We start from the raw sequence: 9,710 nt of genomic DNA, 5'->3' as shown, positions 1-9,710 counted from the left end.
ACTCCCACTGATCCACCTCGCCGTCACGTTCGGAGGGTGCCGGGGCGTCGCTTGCGACCGCGGCTCTGTCCGTAAGCCCTTGAGCCGCATCGTGTGCCGCTTTGTCGTTGCCGTCCTCCGCGAGGGCATGAACGTGTGTTCATCTCTTGTATATCTTTCTTTTGCACTCTTGACCTCCTGCAAGAAGAATGTGTAGTGCATCCGGGGAGGTTCGGCCGTTGGCAAAGTTTCATACTGCCATTTGAGAGTCGTTGACTATCACAGTTACGTTAGTCTGACCTACCGCGACCGCTATGGTTACTTCATCCGCTGTCTCGTTACGTGTGGTGCGTATCGTCCCGCACTTCTTAGAGTGTTTCTCGCAATCGATTACGGGTGGCGTAAACCCCTGTCTGCGATTGTATCGGGCCGCGTCTACGAAGACTGCGTCCTTGTCGCTGCCGAATTTCTTCTGTATCTCTTTCGCTTTGTTCTCTCGTCTGTCCTTATTGTGTTCTGGTTCATGTTCTTTGGTATGTGGCGTATTACCATTGTTTCCCTTGTCTCTTGGGATGTCCACCTTGACATCGTGCTGTGTGTGGTAACCTATGCCTAGTCTCTCTAGGATGTGACTACCTGCTCTAGTCTTAGAGAGGCGTTCGTATTGTGCCGTACATTGCGCTTCAATGAGCGTGTCTATCGTGTTGTGTAGGCCTAATTTTAGCAACTTGTCCGTGCTGGTGCCGATCGGTAGCTCTATGGCTAGTTTGTATGTTTTCCGAATGAGGCATTCTATTCAAAAAGGCTCAGCGTGGCTGGGATGGAGACAAAGAAACACAAACCACACACAAGCGCGGACTAACAAGTGGTTTTATTTGCACCGAAACCGGCCTATTTAGGCGCAAAAAGGCTTGTCATGTAGCATCGCTCACGCCATTGAAAGAATTTAAAAAAAGTAACGTTCAATCCACAGATCCAAAAAAGAATAGCACTTGATTTGCTGCAGGATCTGCACTTAGTGAGCCTTGCTAATGAAGCAAGGACAGAGCAAAAAGCTTTTCTTGACGTCTTGACCAGGAGCACCACATCGCACCATAGTTTCTGAAAATGCCTCATGGCAACGCGTCTTCACTCGATACCTTCAAAAGCATCTGCAGCTCCTGGTGAGCTGAGATCCCTTTTCAATAAGCAATTCTTCGGACATTGTAACATTTTTGGATGAACTGTCGCCTGGGTTGTACAATGGGTTTTCAGTTGATATAGAAGAATCGGTTTACTCTGTTCCACACCAAGAGATGCTAAGTGTTTTGAAAGAAAAGATAGCGGCTTACAGGGATTCGAAATGACGCTTTCTTAAACTTGTTAGAATTTTATTTGAACTCAACTGCTGTGAAGTTTGAGGGAACCTTTCTCCTCCAAAAGCGAGGAATGTGTATAAGCTCGGCTGTAGCTTCGGTTCTTTGGGACGTGTTTTTGGCGTATGTCGGAACACGCATCCACTCACATGTCCAGGATCCTGGCGTTGTTAAAATACGCCGATATGTAGATGATTTTCTCGTAATTTTAAGAAATGTTTTGAACGATGATCTGCAGGCTGCTGTTCATGACATTATCAAGGTGTTGTCATCAAACTCTGCCGGGCTTAGATTCCCTTGGGAATCTTCAAAGAACTGCCAAATACAGTATCAGGACCTGTTGTTGCTATTTAGGGATGACCATATTTGCTGGCAATATGAGCCGAGGTCTAAAAAGGGGCTACTGCCTTTTAACAGTGCCAATTCCAAACTGATCAAAAGAGGAACTGTAATGAATTGCCTTCAATCAGCCCTGACGAAAACATGTTTCCACGTAATGAGCGAAAGCTTCGACTTCCAGGTGACGCGGCTGAAGGAAGCCGGATACCCATCGGTTTTAGTTACTGCGGTTTCAGAAAATCTGCTTCGAAAGATTAAGAAACCGAATGCAATAAGTAAGCCTGATAAGCAAAAAGGACCGGTGCAGGTGATTCGGTATATTCACAAATTGTCACACAGCATCAAGAAGATTGCTTGGAAGCGTAAGGTTCCGATTGTATTTTCTTCGCCGTGTAAGTTGTCAAAAATTTGTACAATGACAGACAAAGAGAAGTTGCCACAATGCACTACTCAGCACAGAAATAAATTCACTGACTCTATGGTAAAGGCTGTCTATGAAATTCCTTTGGGTTGCGGTCGCCGTTATATAGGCTAAACGGGGAGATGTTTCTACGGGCGAGAAGGGAGCATAATCCTAATTTACGTAATAAGACAGGCAGCTTTCTCGCTGAGCATTGCAAGCTATGCGGCTGCAAACCAAAATCTGACGACACTAAGTTTCTGATGAAAGCAAAAGAAAAGACCGAGTGAGAAATCGTGGAAGCTTTTTTTATCGAAAGATTGGCGGACAACTGCACCAGCAAGCCATCCATATTATTGAGTGACGATGAGATTGAATTTTTTTGAAGGTTTTGTTTAGGTCTAAGAAGTTTCAACCCCCTTTAAAAGGTGTCTCTTTTCGTTACAGAAGCCTGCTCAACCCAAGTGTGTGAATACCTTGTTCTGTGCGCATGTTTCTTGTTTCCATTATAATACTTTGTTATGCATAGTGACTTCGCCTTAGACCGAAGCATTGAGATACGTGTTGATAGTAGACTATGTTCGTTGACCATATCTTGTTCTTACTGTTTCTATGGATTTAATAGCGTGTTCTTAAACGTTTGCGGTATCTTGTTTTGGTTGATCATGTGTGACCATATCTCTGCTAACTACGCTGCTACATGGCAAGCCTTTTTGCGCATAAATAGGCCGGTTTCGGTGCAAATAAAACCAGTTGTTAGTTAGCGCTAGTGTTGTGGTTTGTGTTTCTTTGTCTCCGTCCCAGTCGCGCTGCGCCTTTCGAATAGCCATAAACCAACTCGCCCAAATCAAAGTTTTACTGAGAAATTCTAGTTTGATCTTTTCCGCGACCTGCCATTTCAAGTACGGCGCTACGTATGCTATTCTGCTTATGACGAAGGTCTATATTAGCCTGATCGCGTTTTCCTCTCTCACGCCGCTGTTTGTTGGCTATCCTTTTGATTTGCCAGATGATTTGTGCTACAGTTCCCTCCAGTCTTCTGAGGATTTCTCCGTTGTGGCCCTTGGCTTCGATGAGGAGCCCAATACTCTGATCTTGTCGACCATGGGTATGAGTTTCCAATCAGCCGTCTTTAACTGTAGCTCCTCTGTGTAAGTGAGATCTTCTCTGTAGTTGCCTCGTTTGCGACTTCTGCGAGTCGGTCTGTACAGCAACAGCTCCGATTTCTCTGCCGAGCAGGCTAGCCTTGTCCCCTCTAGATATCGTTCGACTATTTCGACCGCTGTTTGAAGCGTTTGTTCTAATTGCCCGTCACTTCCGTTTCTCAGCCATTGGGTGACGTCGTCTACGTATAAGGTATGGTTGAGTTATTCGATTTCTTGTAGCTTGGCTGGCAGCCTCTTAGCGCCAGGTTCAATAGCATTGCTGATAATAACGAGTCATGTGGCGTACCTGCGCTGCCTATCTCGATCTCCTCAGAAACTAGGTCCGCTATCGTGCTCTTTGCCTTTCTCTTCATTAGGAAAGTGCGTACGTAATCGTACGTCCATCTTCCCAGTCCTAGTTCTCCTACTCTATCTAGTATAGTTGCATGTGTTACGTTATCGAAGGCCCTTTCTTTAGGTCCAACCCGACAGTCGCCTTCGTCGATCTGCCCGGATCTTCTATGATGTGACGGTTTAGTTGTAATACAGCGTCCTGCGCTGAGAGGATTCCCCTCAATCCTATCATCGTGGGTGGTAGCGCATCCCAGTTCTCGAGGCAGGCCGTTTTTTGTATTCTGTTTAGACCGTGACATTTCAGTACAAGTTCAAGGCACTGCAGTCTTTAAGATATTTAGATACGTTGGTGGCTTCATAATTTTCATTGACCGCTCGTCTGATGCCTTCATTCTGGAAACAAAGAAAGCGTTAGAAATTATTCAGAAGTGCTTAGTTCCCCTTCAAACTACTCATGAGTTGCCAGTAGAGAAGTCTATTCGCTTTCTTGATATTCACTTGAGCTTTCAGGACAGTCACACGTGTTTGGTCGTATGAGCCGCGAGTCAACAAGCCACTTCTGCCATATACGCCCGCACATTCAAAGCTTGTTAAAAGGGCCATTATCAGTTTGTGCTACAAGATTGCCGTTCGCAAGTCTTGCTGCTATGTAGTGAACGTAAGTTTTGAAACGCAGACTCGACGTTTGTCCTTAGCTGGTTGCCCTAAGGTGGTGCAGGTGTCTGTCGCGGAACGCATTTTAAGAGAAGCGCGATCGAACGCGCCAAAGTCAGTTGCCGATGTCCTTCCCGGCAAACGCCCTAAAGTAAGTGTTGTGCCATGTATGCACGGGGATATCCCATAACTTGAAAAAAAGATGTCCCGAAGAGCAAATGTAAGAGTTGTTTTTTCTGCTCCCAACAAGCTCGGCAAGCTTTGCAAGTTGACTTCTCCAAATGCAGTCCTGTCCGATAAGTGCACTAAGCATCACCGCAAGAAGTTCGTCGAGTGTGGTGACCGTGTGGTTTGCAACTTCTCGCTTTCATGTGGGAAGCAATATATTGGGCAAACTAGACGTTGCCTGAATGATCGGCTTCTTGAACACCGCAACAACGTAAAAAATGGCACGGGTGGGTTCTTGGCGATTCGTTGTCGCGATCATGGCTGCAGACCTACCGAGCACGATTGCACGATTATGTTCCGTAGCAGGACGCAGCTCATCCGTGAAATAACTAAAAGCGCAGATGATTGCAAAATTGAGTGATAAGTCTGTTAGTTTCCCTTCACTAGCTCTCACAGAAAAAGAAGTAAGTTTATTGGAGGCGGCATTACATCACTTATAACTATGTTACACGAATGCGCAGTTCGTTTCCTTCATGTAAGCGCATGCGCAGTCTATACTACTTCACATATATAAACCGATTCATTGGCACAATACATGTAGTTGAAAGTTTGCGCTTAGTGTGTGTTCTTCTTCTCTTACGTCCGTGTCTTTTTCTGTTGCTAATAATACTTGAGTCTAATTCGTCATTTGCCTGCTCTGTGTAATCAGGGTGTATGACGGACATCGCTTGCGAAATATGTATCTTTTCTCGATTTCTTTGAGGAAGTCCTGCTCTGTCCCTCGGTACGCTTGCATTAGCCGATTTATATTTTGCCTATGTGGCGACTTGGTCCCGTACGGGTCTAACAAATATCTAAGGATGTAACACGTTTTTGCTATTCCTATGTGACTGTCGATGTCGTTGCACTTTTCCTCCCACTGTTGTCTGCATAGCTGCTCAGCGTACTGTTCTATGTACCTGTTCAATTTGGATAGCCTTCTACAAAACGTCCGGTTCTGTTTTTGTTTTTTTCCATCTCCGTTGCAACCTTGTCTTAGCTTCCCACATGTGCAGAAGCCTATTGTCTACGTTCTCTAACTGCGCTTCCGGTGTGACCATTTTCGTAGCTGCCGCCACATCTCCCTTTAGTTTTTCGGTGCATTCCTCAATACGTTTTGTCGTGTCGTCGGCCTCCTCCCTTATTTTCCTGAATTCGTCCCAGTCGAAAATTTTAAGTTCTCTACCCTTTTTCTTGCGCGATCCTGCCCTTACCGTTATTTCTAGTATATTGTGATCGCTTAAAAAGTCGTGTTGCGTATTTGTCCACTGCGTGTCCCCTATGTTCTTGGTGAATGTTAAATCTGGTGCAAACACTGGTACCTATTCTCGTGGGAACCGATGGGTTGTTCACGAGGGTCAGGCCCTCTTGTTGCGCCTTTAGCCAGAAGTTCGTGCCTGTTTCAGTTTCGATTTTGTAGCCCCATGCCAAGTGTTGGGCGTCAAAATCGCCTCCGCTCACTACCGCTCGGACGTCCGCTATGGCTAGGGTTTTCCTAAAGACCGTTCGAAATTTATGATGTCTTCATTTCGGACTGCTGTAAATATTTAATAGAGAGAGACTGTCCTTCGTTTACCGCATGGGTATGAGTTCTAGGAGAATTTTATCCATTGACTTAACCTCCGTGTCGTGTTGCACGAGCGTGTGGTTTCGTTTTACCACCGCCGTTAGCGCCTTCGTCTCCCCTTTGGCAGTACCAAAGGGCTTGTTTCCCGACAATATTGCAAGCCCGTGCGTTTCCTGCATCATTATAATATCCGGGCTTTCTTCTTTTTAAGGTGTTGTGGCAGAATGGATCTTTTCGATTGTATCCTCCACAATTCCATTGCCAAATCATGTATCTGTTTCGTCTGTCCATGGCGGCGTTAGAAGTTTTGCAATCCCTTGGCGGGTACCGGGATCCCAGTGTACGGCTTCATGACCGTCTTAACCGGTCCCTCCCTACTTCTTTGCTGTCCCCATATGGCTAGTTTCGGTTCGAAGTCAGCCATCATTTGTTGCACTTGCTGTAGTACCGCCTTTCCTAGCGCCTCTATCTTTGCCTCTATCTTTAACTCAAGTATCGCTTCTAGTTGTTCGAGTATATTTCCAAGTTTGGTTTCGTTTTGTTTGATGCTAGCTTCAATTTTGTGTTCAAAGTCCTCCTGTGTTTCTTAGAGCGTCGTGGCTGGCTTGGGTTTCTTTACTCTGGTTTCAGTCGGAGCTTTCTCGGTTTTAAGTTTAATTGGGGTGAGTACGACGTCCTCTTCCATTGCTGTGTCTTTTCCCTCCGTTATAACTCGCGAGGTTTCCTCGTTGCGCGGCACTTTGCCGCTCCTCAAACTGTCGTTCTCTTCCCTGAGTTTTCTAATTTCGTCCATGAACGCAACATTGCTCTGCCTGATATGCGCCAATTCTTTCTCAAGCGTCTTAACTCTATTTTAAATACAGCCTCTGCCTCCGAAGGCGCCCCAGAAGTCGCGTCCGCCCAGCTCGCCTGTAAGGGACCCGTGGAACCGTTGACGCTGCTCTTTCCTTTTGGGCGTTGGGATCCTCCTCCCCCCTGGGCTCTGGGAGACCCACTATTACTGGTCTTGGGTCTGGATCTCAATGTGGACAGCGATTTCGATCTGGTTCTGATGTTGGACGTCGAGCGGCCACATTCCCTTGCTCGTAGCTTGGGGAAGTCTTCCGGTCCGGATCCGTCCCTCTTCCGATGTTCCGACCGTTGTCTCTAGCCTTCTCGTCCTGGCCTGTACAGTTTTTCTGCTTCCCATTCGTAGTACATCGCTTCTTCTTCCTCTCGTCTTGCTCGCTCTCAGCGGCACCTCTTTACTAATTACGGTACCTTGTATCTGGCATTACATCGCCAATCCACCGTAGGGTGGTCTTTGCCGCAGAGCTGGCACTTCGCTTCACACTCGCGGTCCTGCGGCGTATTCTACGTCCCCCAGCCTCTGCATATCCTGCTGTTCGGGTTCGGGCAGACATCGGCTCTGTGACCGAGGCGTCCGTACTGGTAGCACACGTCTATTTGCTTCCAGTATAGTGAGCACTTGACCAGTGCGTTTCCCTATCTCACGTAGTTTGGGACTTTGTGCCCGTTTAAAAGGATGATGGCGTTCGTGGTGTTTCTCATCCTTTTGGCCATGAGGACCTTCGCATTCCTTGCGGTCACTAGCATCTCCGCTATTTCTCTAGGGAACACCTCGCGCATTACTCCTCTTATCACTCCCTGAGATATCTCTTCCGAAGCCGGCTCATACGCATTGGCTTAGAACTCCTTGTCTCTCATCCTCAGTCGAGTGACAGACCTGTATTTTTCGGCGCGCTCCTCCAATATCATGCTGTTCACTAGAACGTTCTGTTTATAGTTGGCACAAACCGTGACAACGTCCAATTCTTTCTGGGAATTCTCGCGGCGTTGGCGACGCAGCAGTCTACGCGATTCATCGCATAGTCGGTGAACTTGAAGCTGTCACGTGAGCGCACTATTATTTTGTTCTCTGCCTTCGCCAAACTGGACATCCTGCTCACCGCGATGATTTGTCTTGCTCGCTGTCCCTTGCTACACCTATTGTGAAGGTGAAAAATTCAGCGCAAAACCCAGGACAACGCACAAAGAAGAGACGAGACAAGCACTTGCGCTGACTAACAACTGATGTTTTCTTCGTGCGACAACGCATATGAGCACCCTTCAACACTCGACCACGAATGCGTGCGCAACAAAAGGCACAGAAATTCTTGTCATACTAAAGCCAATTACCGAAGACGTGCGCGCTGGAACTTATATTCGGCTCAGTACAGAGACAAGGAGGTACGACTTATACAGTCGTCTGCTTATTCCTTTATGGGGAAAGCCTCCAAGACTAGCTGCGCATGTTCATTTGTGATTTTGCTGAGAATTGACGTCTAATCAAATCGCGGTATAGAATTGCAGCAAGAATTAGGATTGGCAACAAGGTGTGCCCCTTTATGTGCTTTTTGCTTATGTTCTCTAAGTCGCTCATTGATACACCGCCCTGTCTGCCCGATGTAAGCCTTTCCTCATGACAGAGGAAAAGTATAAACCACACCGGTAAAACATGGGACGTAGGATATCCCGTGCTTGATTTGGCATCCTCGTTTGCATTCACCGCAAGTACGGGAGCACAGCTTAGCAAGCTTGTTCGGCGCAGAAAACGCCAGGGGGACACCATGCCTGCTAGCAACTCTCTTGAGTTGATGAGTGAAGATACCTTATGAACACTGAAGCGAAGACCTTATGAAGAAATGCACCACCACAGGTCTGAACGTTTCACGTTCAACGGTCGCCCTCTTTTCGCTTTTCCTTTTCTGAAAAGGCCTCGGCAACTGCAGTCCGGAGCTACATAGGGAAACCTGCTGCCCAAAGTCGGTGCACCTGATCATCAAAGATATGATGCATTTTATGCACACACGATTTTTTTTAGAGCCGATTCCATATAAAAGAGACGGCAATTCCTCGTTTTACAACTTTGGAATGAGCGGACTTAAACGTCAAAAGCTCATTTTGTGCATGAGGTTGGTAAGCCCAACACACATGTCTATCGCGTACCTCAAGCGTAAGGTCCAAAAACTGCAAAATATTATTACGAGGTAGCTCGTGAGTAAAAACAGGTACTTGTCCGTGTTGCTTAAAATCATTTAAGACCTTATTAACCATGTCCTGGTAGGATGAGTCATACATTAAAAACACTAAGAAATCATCAACGTACCTAAAAACTCTTAAAACATTCCGCTCGTTAAAAACGTATTCCAAAAACCGGTGTACACTAGCTAAAAAAATATGGAGAACTGGAGCAACACTTGACCCAATACAAATGCCATTCCTTTGCAATAAAGACTGGTACGTCATAAAAAACAATAAAGGTTACCTTAAGGTAATATTCCAAAAAGACTTACGAAATTCCCCACTGACAGTCCCAAATCATTCTAGAACGCAATCGCACCGTTTTCCTCAAAGCAAGAAATAACAGAAGACAAAGTGTGGCACTGAATAGAATGTTGCAAAAAGAATGTTGTCGCAAGAAGAATAAATCAGTTGTTAGTCAGCGCCAGTGCTTGTCCCGTCTCTTCATTGTGGGTTGTCCGGGGTATTGCGCTGAATTTTTCGCCTTCAAAATACCATGTCCAACTAGCACCAATCGAAGTTTTATTGATGCTTCACCTATTATTCACTGCATTCTCGCTTGAGAAGCGCACTGCCTGATGCTTGGCTCCGTGGGATTTGGTTTGCTCGTTGGCACATCCTCCTCTCCTCACAACGCGCCAACCTGC

General features: G+C 46.3%; 1 protein-coding gene across 1 annotated transcript in view; it reads left to right on the top strand.

Annotated features, from left to right (window-relative positions):
• Positions 1 to 9,710, top strand: part of LOC135906084 (sulfotransferase 1B1-like) — a 456,107-nt gene that overhangs the window by 205,351 nt on the left and 241,046 nt on the right. The gene's annotated exons all lie outside the window — the stretch shown is intronic.

The sequence above is a fragment of the Dermacentor albipictus genome, chromosome 1 (genome assembly GCF_038994185.2).
Source record: "Dermacentor albipictus isolate Rhodes 1998 colony chromosome 1, USDA_Dalb.pri_finalv2, whole genome shotgun sequence".
NCBI lineage: Eukaryota > Metazoa > Arthropoda > Arachnida > Ixodida > Ixodidae > Dermacentor > Dermacentor albipictus.
This window is presented reverse-complemented; position numbering and strand designations above follow the sequence as displayed.